The following is a 9,560-nucleotide window of genomic DNA, read 5'->3' on the forward strand; positions in this document are numbered from 1 at the left end:
TATCAAGAGTTTTCCAAGTAACCAATATCCATGTATTCTCATACAATGTCACAAACCTGATCGCCTGTCACATACATGACTGGAGCAATTTTACTCAAAAAATAATTATAAGTAGGATTCTATTCTGTTAATTCTGCTAAGTGATAATTATTTGTTAGTCCCTTAGAAGCCTGTAAAAGAATTGAACATGCACATTGTTCTGAATAATTCACAGAATTTTGAAGAAGAAATATATGTCAAATGTAACGTGTATATTTTGTCACATACAATATCTTTATATAAAAACAATTGAAACAGTCAAATATTCAATTGTAATATAATATCCATATCCAAAAAGGCAGGAGGGGTGGAGGAATGATCAACAGGTAGTTCCAGACTCTTGCTAATATTGACTTGCCAATGACCTTTCAGTGTTGTAGACCCATTAGTCAACTGTCAAGAGGCGATATGTATTTAATTCCATTGGACAAATCGTCTAAGATAAAGACTGTCAACTTGATTTGTTGTGTGTGGCTAGTGACCCTGCTATGTGTATGTAATATTTCTGTGTGTGTATTTCATCATTTTAGTTTAGTTCTTCGTCTGAGGAAGACCCTGATACAGGGTTGAAACGTTACATGTTAAATGTTTTCATATCTTAATAAACTGCTTTGGTCAGCAACTTAGTGTTTTCAAATATTCAGTGTAATGTATTCTCTGATATTATTTACTATGAATAATATTCTAATTTATGTAACAAAATAGGTTTCATCTCAATACCTTATTTGTGTCCATATGTTGGGGTATGTTGTCACATACGTGACTGTGGAATGAACCTATTGCATTTTATTTAGCTAAGAATTAAAATGCCATTTTACACAATTGTAAGTCTATATATAATAACTAACTAAATATATACTATATAAATACCTAACACATTTTTAGTATGCATAGAAATCCATTTATTGCTAGTAGCATTCAGTGTTGATTTATCTGGGAAGAAAAGTTCAAATTCCAATTCAAATTCTAATTCTTTATTCACGTGGTTGAGGTTCAGCCTGAGGCTGTTCTACCATCTAACCCGAGTCATAGATTACATTTAATTTTACATTTCTGATATCCGGTTCCAGTATTAATACAGCACAATATAAAATGTACGATCTAGCTACAGAATATTACTATTGATCAATTAATTGTAATAAAAATCATGTGAATCAAATCACATAGACAAAAATGGTGAAAAGACAAGTACACACTTAAAGAAATAAAAAAGAAGATACAAAAAAAAACATGACATAAGTATGCAAGATGCATCATAGTGTTTGAACACAATCTCTGCTCTGATAAGAAGTAATATTTGCATCAATATTTGCTGTAACCTACAGTTGCAGTTGTTCTTTTATTAAAAAATGGTAACTGTGATTCGCTTAAGTATCAAAATGAGTTAATTTTAAATAATAACTTTCCATAGACTCCTAATTTTCATGTGATTGTAAATCGATAGAGTAAATTATGCATTCTTTTTTTTAGTTTTACAGTTTCTTAAAATTGAATTCTACTTTCTATTTCGTCCATGGCAAGTTGCTCAAACCTATCTAGACTGAACTGCGTCCTCAGATTCTTACTTCATAGTTCGGGAACGGAATTCCATTTCTAAGTACGTAATCTCGAAATGCCCTTTTAAGAACAGACGCAAACTTAGAGATCGCAAGATACTATTCGATGTAGTAAGCCTGAAATGTCAGCGTCCATTTCCGTAATTTCTTTCCTCTGCCAGAAACTGGAGTTCCTGTTAGATTGCGCAGCCAAGGCTGCTCCGAGTAATTGTTGCACTAGCAATCCAGGAGAATTGTGGATTATAATTTAGTAGTTTATTTTCAAAACGACCCTTGTCCGTCAAAGAATTTGAACTGCAAGTCGCAATAGTGCAAATTCAGGGCCTCCCCCATGGCGCAGTGGTAGCGTCATTGCCTTGTAATCAAGAGGTCTCGGGTTCGATACCCGGTGGAGGCACAAGTGGTTCGGATCCCACTTTAAAATGTAGGTCCAGTCCCAATTAGCCTTACTGTGCATAAAGTGGACTTAAAACAGCAGCAATAGTGCAAATTCGCCATAGCGAGGGGTAGGCTTGGGATATTGAAGCCTAGGGCACCGTTCAGCCATTTTTTTTAAAGACCAAAAACAACAAAGTCAGAATATGCGACGGATAAATTTGCACATTGCCGAAGTACCGTGCGTTCATTTCGATCTTCAGCCGAGAGATCGGGAGAAGCGTGGCGGGCGGAGCTGACGGAGATGCCGACATTTGCTGTTCTGTTTTCACGTGTCATACATAAAAATTATTTGTTCTAAAGTGAACCTTGCGGCTGGCATTCCAATCGTCTCACTGACACAACACACATACACACTGCAATAACACAAACAAGTAACGGCAAGTAACCAAGAATAACACTCTTGCGCAGAGTACGAAATTAACACGCTCTTGGTTTACATCTGCTCCCCACTATATTCACAGCTCTGTCTTCATCTAGTCGCGAAGGAACAAAAACTCGAGCTCGGAGATTTCGGATTCCAAGGAAGCTCACGAAAACCATTGACTTTTAACGGTTTCGTCTGCAGCGTAATCTTGATACAGTGTTGCACATTCGAAACCTCCAAACGATCCCCATCGACACAAAACTCTTTCAAGGATATAAACTTAAGCAGGACGTTACTGGTCAAACTATGATTAAAATGTTTTATTATCTGTGGCTCTTAACATCGTTTCTAAAGTATTTATTTGTGTATATAAGGGCAGAACGTGGATGAATTACAGAAGAACTTTTGCGTGTTATAACACAGGTTAGTGCTCGTTTTGCAATATTTATATAAATGTCTGCATATGTCCATAAAAGTAAACGGCCATTACAGGCCACAAATGTCGGCATCTCCGTCAGCGCTGCCCGCCACGCTTCTCCCGATCTCTCGGCTGAAGATCGAAATGAACGGACGGTATTTTCTGTTAACACAACCCTGGAATTTTCTGTTTCACAAAGTAGTATAGGTAGAGGGTTTGTAAAGTTATTCTTCAGACACTGAGACATTACTGAAATATTCTTAAATTTGATATGCAGGGTGTTCATAAAGTCCCGGTACCATTACAAAAACATAGCTCGGAAACTGAGGAAGAAGGTACTGTTCAAGCATGTCGTAGTACTAAATGTTACTGGTAATGGACTTCTCAGCAAAGGTAAATGGACTTATCACTCTATTACACCCAGTCATTGGTCCAAGGATGTTCGAGGTCTTCTGGATAGGCATTTCCATGACAGGTGCATTGGCCGTGATGGGCCTATTCCCTGGCCACCGCGCTCTCCTGATATCACACCCATGGAATTCTTCTTCTGGGAGCATGTCAAGGATTGTGTTTACCTCATTCCTGTTCCAGATATTGCTACTCTGCGAAGACTAATAACGGAGAGTATCCTAACTGTTACTGGTGATATGCTGGGGCGTGTATGGGCAGAAGTGGATTACCACCTTGATGTTCTGAAAGCAACTAGAGGGGTGCACATTGAGGAGTACGGCATATAAACGTGTAGAGTTGTAGCTCGTTTTGTAATCAACAGCATTCTTCTTTCTTTGTTCCCTAATTTCAAAATTTTAGAATGCAAATATCACAAACCATGGCATAAGAAGAAAACATCGAAGGACGTACATAAAATGTCGGTTCGGAGGGCAAAGGGGGTGCGGCGTGAAATTATAATACTGTCTACGGCTCCAAAATATCTAGCAACAAAGCTGTTAGAAGTATACTACAGAGACGACAGCTGGGTGCAGACTTCTCCAGCACAAGGATCTGTTTTTCCATTTAAGAAAGTTGTACATTTTTTAGCTAACATTTTAACACAATTCATACATGCCTTTCGCGACTAGCCGCTTAAATTTCTTTGCTGAATAAAAGGTTATTGAAAATACGTCTCTCAGGCTTGTTTATCCTTTTTAATTATTTGATTTGATTTGATTTTTGTTCGTGAAGATGAGGATGAGTGATGATATGACGAAACTGATGAAGGGACACTGATAAAGAACACCCCATCCCCAGGTCGGAATTCGAACCTACGACCCCTGACGTTGTAGTGTGCTGTGCTAACAACTGAACCACGCTGACGATGTCGGTCCTCTTTTTATTCCGAAGTGCATTATTACATCCAATTATAAATGCTGTTTTTGTAATATGCTGGGGTGCAAAACAGCAGGAAAAATACAGCTTGCTCCACTTAATGTAGCTAGTGTGAACCGTAAGGTAAAATATTCCGTTAGAAGAATGTTATGCCTCCCGCTGTTAGATACCAGAGTTAAAATACGACTTAGATTCTGATTTAGAAATCAATCCTGTGGAGATGAGATTAACACGAGGTAAGTGAAACTGTGTTTCTCTTTAGACCTGCATTTATTAGGGTGTTAGGAACTTCAGCCACAAAATACCCTCTTCCTAAGTCATCTTTTGGTAAGTTTTTATGCGTATTTTTCTTTTCTTGCACAGATAGGCTACTGTTTAAAGTGAGAACCAAACTACTATATGCCTCCAGTGGATACAGAACCAGGGACACTGCGACGGCGTTTCCGCTAATCATTCTACCGAATTGTGAATTGCTTGAATATGAGAATTGTATTATCTTATTCGATGATTATCTTTTGTTTGTTTGTTTGTTTGTTCTCTCCGTGTTAAAACTGAAATATGTACAACGTTACCCGCGAATGAGTATACGGTTAAACACGATTTATACGGCGTCTACCACCGTATACCCTCGACTACAGCCCTGATGTTATAACGCAACAGTCTTACACAAGACTTTAAGGGAATGAGAAAACTAATATTCCGTTTTTCAAATTGGGAGCCCAAGTCTACTTTTCTTTAGACAATTTATAACAAATATATAACAGGCTAAGATCTTAGCAAGCATTTAATCAACTTTTGATTACACAGACCAGCAACCATTACTATTAAATTCTCTCATTCTGATCCAGAGTAGTTTGTAAGAAGTTATGTGTGTCAACAAATCTGAAATAACTTTTACGGGCTCAACCTGAAAGCTAATTCCAACATGTTACATAAATAATAATAATAATAATAATAATAATAATAATAATAATGATTATGATGATGGGTGGGTGGGTGAGTGAATGATATGATGAAAGGACACTCACAAGGGGCACCCATGCCCAGGCTGGGATTCTAACCCGGGACCACTGGTGTTAACAGTGCGATGTGCTAATCACTCCACCACGGAGGCCGGCATTTGATATTTGGGTATCCCCTTTAAAGATGTTCCAGTAAACTTGAAAATATCATGTATCGACTTGCCTTGGACAGTCTCTTGAGGTGATGCCACCAGTTTGTATACGTGTGAAATGTATTCTTCGTTTCGAAACTTTTTGCCTGTTACGAAGCTTGGGACTCATTGAAATCTTCTGCGCACAATAGTTTTCTGATATCCATTGGAAACTAGTAGCATAATTCGAAAACGTGTTTCCTTTCTCATTTCAAATTTTTCAGGTTCGCTTCGGTGTTCAACTCATAGTAGGATACCACTAAAGTTAAACAAACAAACATTTAGACGCACACGATGCATTTGTTTTTCGAAGTGACGTTCTTATCTTTGTATACTTGTAACACAGTCTCGAAAATTTTACTCTGTTACAAAATTACACTCTTACTCTGGATATTAACAATAAAAATAACAGCTTTTACACTGTTAGACGCAGCCAAAAAGCCAAAATACAACACATATTCACAACATACTCACACAATGTATAAGGTGATGTTAGCTGAAATCAGTCAAATGTCAATTTCTCTTCCACGTAGTACACACTAGGCTGTATTTTTGCGGACAAACTATTCACTGGCGCCTGTATTAACAGTCAGTACAATTACAGAGAAACGTAATATAAGCAAACCATCTTCGCTGTGAATAACCATCCGCATGAAGTTCTACCATTCACCACTGACAGGCGCCACTGCTATATTTTGCTATCACCTCTAGACCAAAACGTTTTACAAAAGATCAAGATCACTGCTAAATATGAACCCCAGATATCTATGTTTCATCTAACTGGCGAAGCGTTACTTCACAAGATCCAGTGCACCGGATCAAGGTCCGTCGAAACGTAGTCTTCCTCCCTTGGGGGAAACTCTTCACGGACCTTGTCCCGATTGCATGTTTGGAAACAAACTGTCACGAGGACATTTCATTCCTCACAAATAAGAGGTTAGCAAGTAAATAACGTAATATAATCGGGTACTTTTCAAAAAAACACGTCAGCAATTTCCTGTAGGAACATCGATTTTTGGACTTTCCCTGCTATTTTTCTTACAATTTCGTAACTTTTTTATCCGTGGTACAATCATCCTAGGGTTTTCTGTAGTGTCATACACATATGTTTGTGCTTGTACCTTCATGTATTTCAACTTATCAGCCAACATCTCCATCGTTACGATTAGCCAAATCGCAAGAAAAGCGACAAAACATAAATCATTCAAGCAGTCAATGATACACGTATACAAAAGCAAATACGTACAGATACACATTTTTTTTTTAAAAAAAAATCATTATGTTTTGTGTCTAACTATTAACTAATAAACATTCAATTTTCTGCAAACAAAAACACCGACATACTTATACGACAGACTCCAATTTAGACACGACATACACAACTACACGACTCGACACTCTAAGAAACTTCATCTGGACAGATTCTCAAAATCAATATTCCTGTCATCCTTCAAAGCTGCTTCTGCATATTGTTGGAATGCGCTGCCACCAGATGCTACCTCGTGTGCGACATACAACAGCTTTAAAAGGGCAGTAACAAAAGTACTTCTACATGAGCAAGGACAGAGCCTCAGTACACATGACTAGATTCAGCATGCTTACGTTGAAATCAAAACAAAAAATGAGCAGATTTGAACCCAAAATGAACATTTTTATGTGTGTGAATGAGTGAAATGGTTTTTATCTTTTTAGGGTGTAAATTTCTTAAATATTTAGAAGTGAAAATGTAATGGAATTCTTATGTTATAGTAGTAATTGTATTTTGTTTGCTTTATTGTACGTACTAGATTTTGCGGGTTAAGTGGTAGAGTAGCCACAGACTGAACTTCGCCTATAAATAAAGAATTGAAGTCCTTAATTTTTTTACAGTGCTCATCCCAGAAGGTCTTCTTTCAAGTCAAAAGTCTAGAAACACTCTTGATTACACGTTCAAGACTATTGTCTTCAGTATTTATATTTGGTTTACATACACCTGCATTGTTTGCTTCTTTCAGGTCATGTCAATATTATTCAAGATATCAACAATGAACCCCGTTGGAGTCCTGAAGTGCGTTTCTCTGCTGCTCTTCGTGGAAATTTATGCTAATCAGGATATTCCGGTCCAGTTGAAAATCCTGCAAGTGCAACGGCTAGCGAACACGTCTCCTGAGAAAAGGGATGAAGATGTCCAAATCATTCTGGACGAGTACGACTTCATCATCGTGGGAGCTGGTCCATCGGGATCGGCAGTGGCGAATAGACTCACTGAAGTCCCAGAGTGGAACGTTCTTCTTTTAGAAGCTGGAGAAGAAGCGTCCTTCTTGACAGATATACCTTTGACAACGAGTTACAACCAACTAACACCTTACAACTGGGGCTACAAAACTGAGCCTTCCGATTCTGCATGCCTTTCCATGAATGAAAACCGCTGTTCGTGGCCTCGTGGCAAGGCTTTGGGTGGAACTTCCATGCTCAACTACATGATCAACACTCGCGGGAATAGGCATGATTATGATGATTGGGAAGCTATGGGGAACACAGGATGGGGGTATAAAGATATCTTCCCATACTTTCTTAAACTGGAGAACATGACTATACCTGAACTCATGAACTCTCCCTATCATTCTACAGGGGGATATCTTACTATAGAGAAACCCCACTATCAGACACCTTTGAGACCGGCATTTCTCGAAGGGGCGAGGGAAAAAGGTTTTGTGATAGGAGACTACAATGGGGCAAGTCAATTTAAATACTCTTACGTGCAAGCTACAACGAAAGAAGGGAGAAGAGTAAATGCTGCAACGGCTTACCTAAAACCCGTATGGAACAGACCTAATTTACATATCGCAAGACTTACTTACGTTACCAAAGTCCTCATTGATCCCGAGTCCAGAGGAGCATATGGAGTGGAATATTTTAGACATGGGAGTTTAAGAACTGTGAAAGCTACCAAGGAGGTCATTCTGTCAGCTGGAGCCATTAATTCCCCTCAACTCTTAATGCTGTCTGGAATAGGACCTCGGGAACATCTAGATGAATTAGGCATTCCTGTCTTACAAGATCTGAAGGTTGGACACAATCTTCAGGATCATCTTACGTCATTGTCAGCAATCTTTCTCATAAACGAAACTGTGTCCATAAAAGATTACCGCTTACTCAATCCGGAAGTCATTGTGGACTATTTTGTTCGCCATACCGGTCTTCTGACCATTCCAGGAGCTGTTGAGGCTCTAGGATGGGAATACACTAAATACATAAATCCAAGCAGTGGGCGACCTGACGTAGAGTTAATTCTAGCATGTGGTAGCATAAGTTCGGAGGAACTATTTCCAAGTATAGCGTTGGGAATAAATCTAAGGAAAGACACCTTCGATGAGTATGTTAAGCCTATTCTCTTAAAACACGCATGGGTTGGTATGCCGCTGACATTGCGACCTCAAAGTAGAGGTTTGGTGAAGCTTCGAAGTACTAACCCGTTTGATGATCCACTTATGTACCACAATTACTTTGATGTGCATCGCGATATTGAAATAATGGTTGAGGGAGTGAAGAAAATCATTGCATTGAGCGAAACAGATCCCTTGCAAAAGTTTGACTCCACTCTTTATCGAAGACCAATGCCTGGATGTGAAGAATTGGAATTTGGCTCAGACGAATACTGGGAGTGTGCAATAAGACACCTTTCTTTCCCACTTCATCACCAATGTAGCACTTGCAAGATGGGTCCATCTTCGGATCCTGGTGCTGTTGTGAGTCCCGAACTGAAGGTGTACGGGGTTGAAAGACTTCGTGTCATCGATGCCTCTATTATACCCACCCTCCCAAGCGCCCACCTGACAACTCCCTGCTACATGATTGGGGAGAAGGGGTCAGACCTAATTAAGAAAGCATGGGGGAAAGTGTAGAAGGTAACTTCTGATAAATACCGACCCTTCTTTAAAAACCTATTTCTGCAGTAGTCATGCATCTTAATCTCTACTTGCTTTATACATTTTGTCATTACTTTAAATTTCAAAACATTATATATATTTCGTCTTAGTAAAATAAACAAGTTATATGTATCTGACAGTTCTTTAATTCAAATTGTTTTTATATTTAATATTATTGCTATTATAAGTGTCAGACTACATACTTTTCAATTACTTGTTACCAGGTAACGGGTTTATATGTAAATAGTTATCTTCATATGATGCTAAAATCAATATTATTTTGTATCACCTTTGCGAATTGTGGTAAGTATTCTCGGAAAACGCAATTTAATTTTCTATATATGTATGTATGTGTGTG

General features: G+C 38.4%; 1 pseudogene; it reads left to right on the forward strand.

The window, feature by feature from the left end:
• The first annotated feature begins 7,318 nt into the window (after positions 1 to 7,318).
• LOC145992524 (glucose dehydrogenase [FAD, quinone] pseudogene) lies at positions 7,319 to 9,178 on the forward strand (annotated as a pseudogene).
• The last annotated feature ends 382 nt before the right edge of the window (positions 9,179 to 9,560 follow it).

This window comes from Lepisma saccharinum, chromosome 9 (assembly GCF_977018435.1).
Source record: "Lepisma saccharinum chromosome 9, izLepSacc3.1, whole genome shotgun sequence".
Taxonomy (NCBI): domain Eukaryota; kingdom Metazoa; phylum Arthropoda; class Insecta; order Zygentoma; family Lepismatidae; genus Lepisma; species Lepisma saccharinum.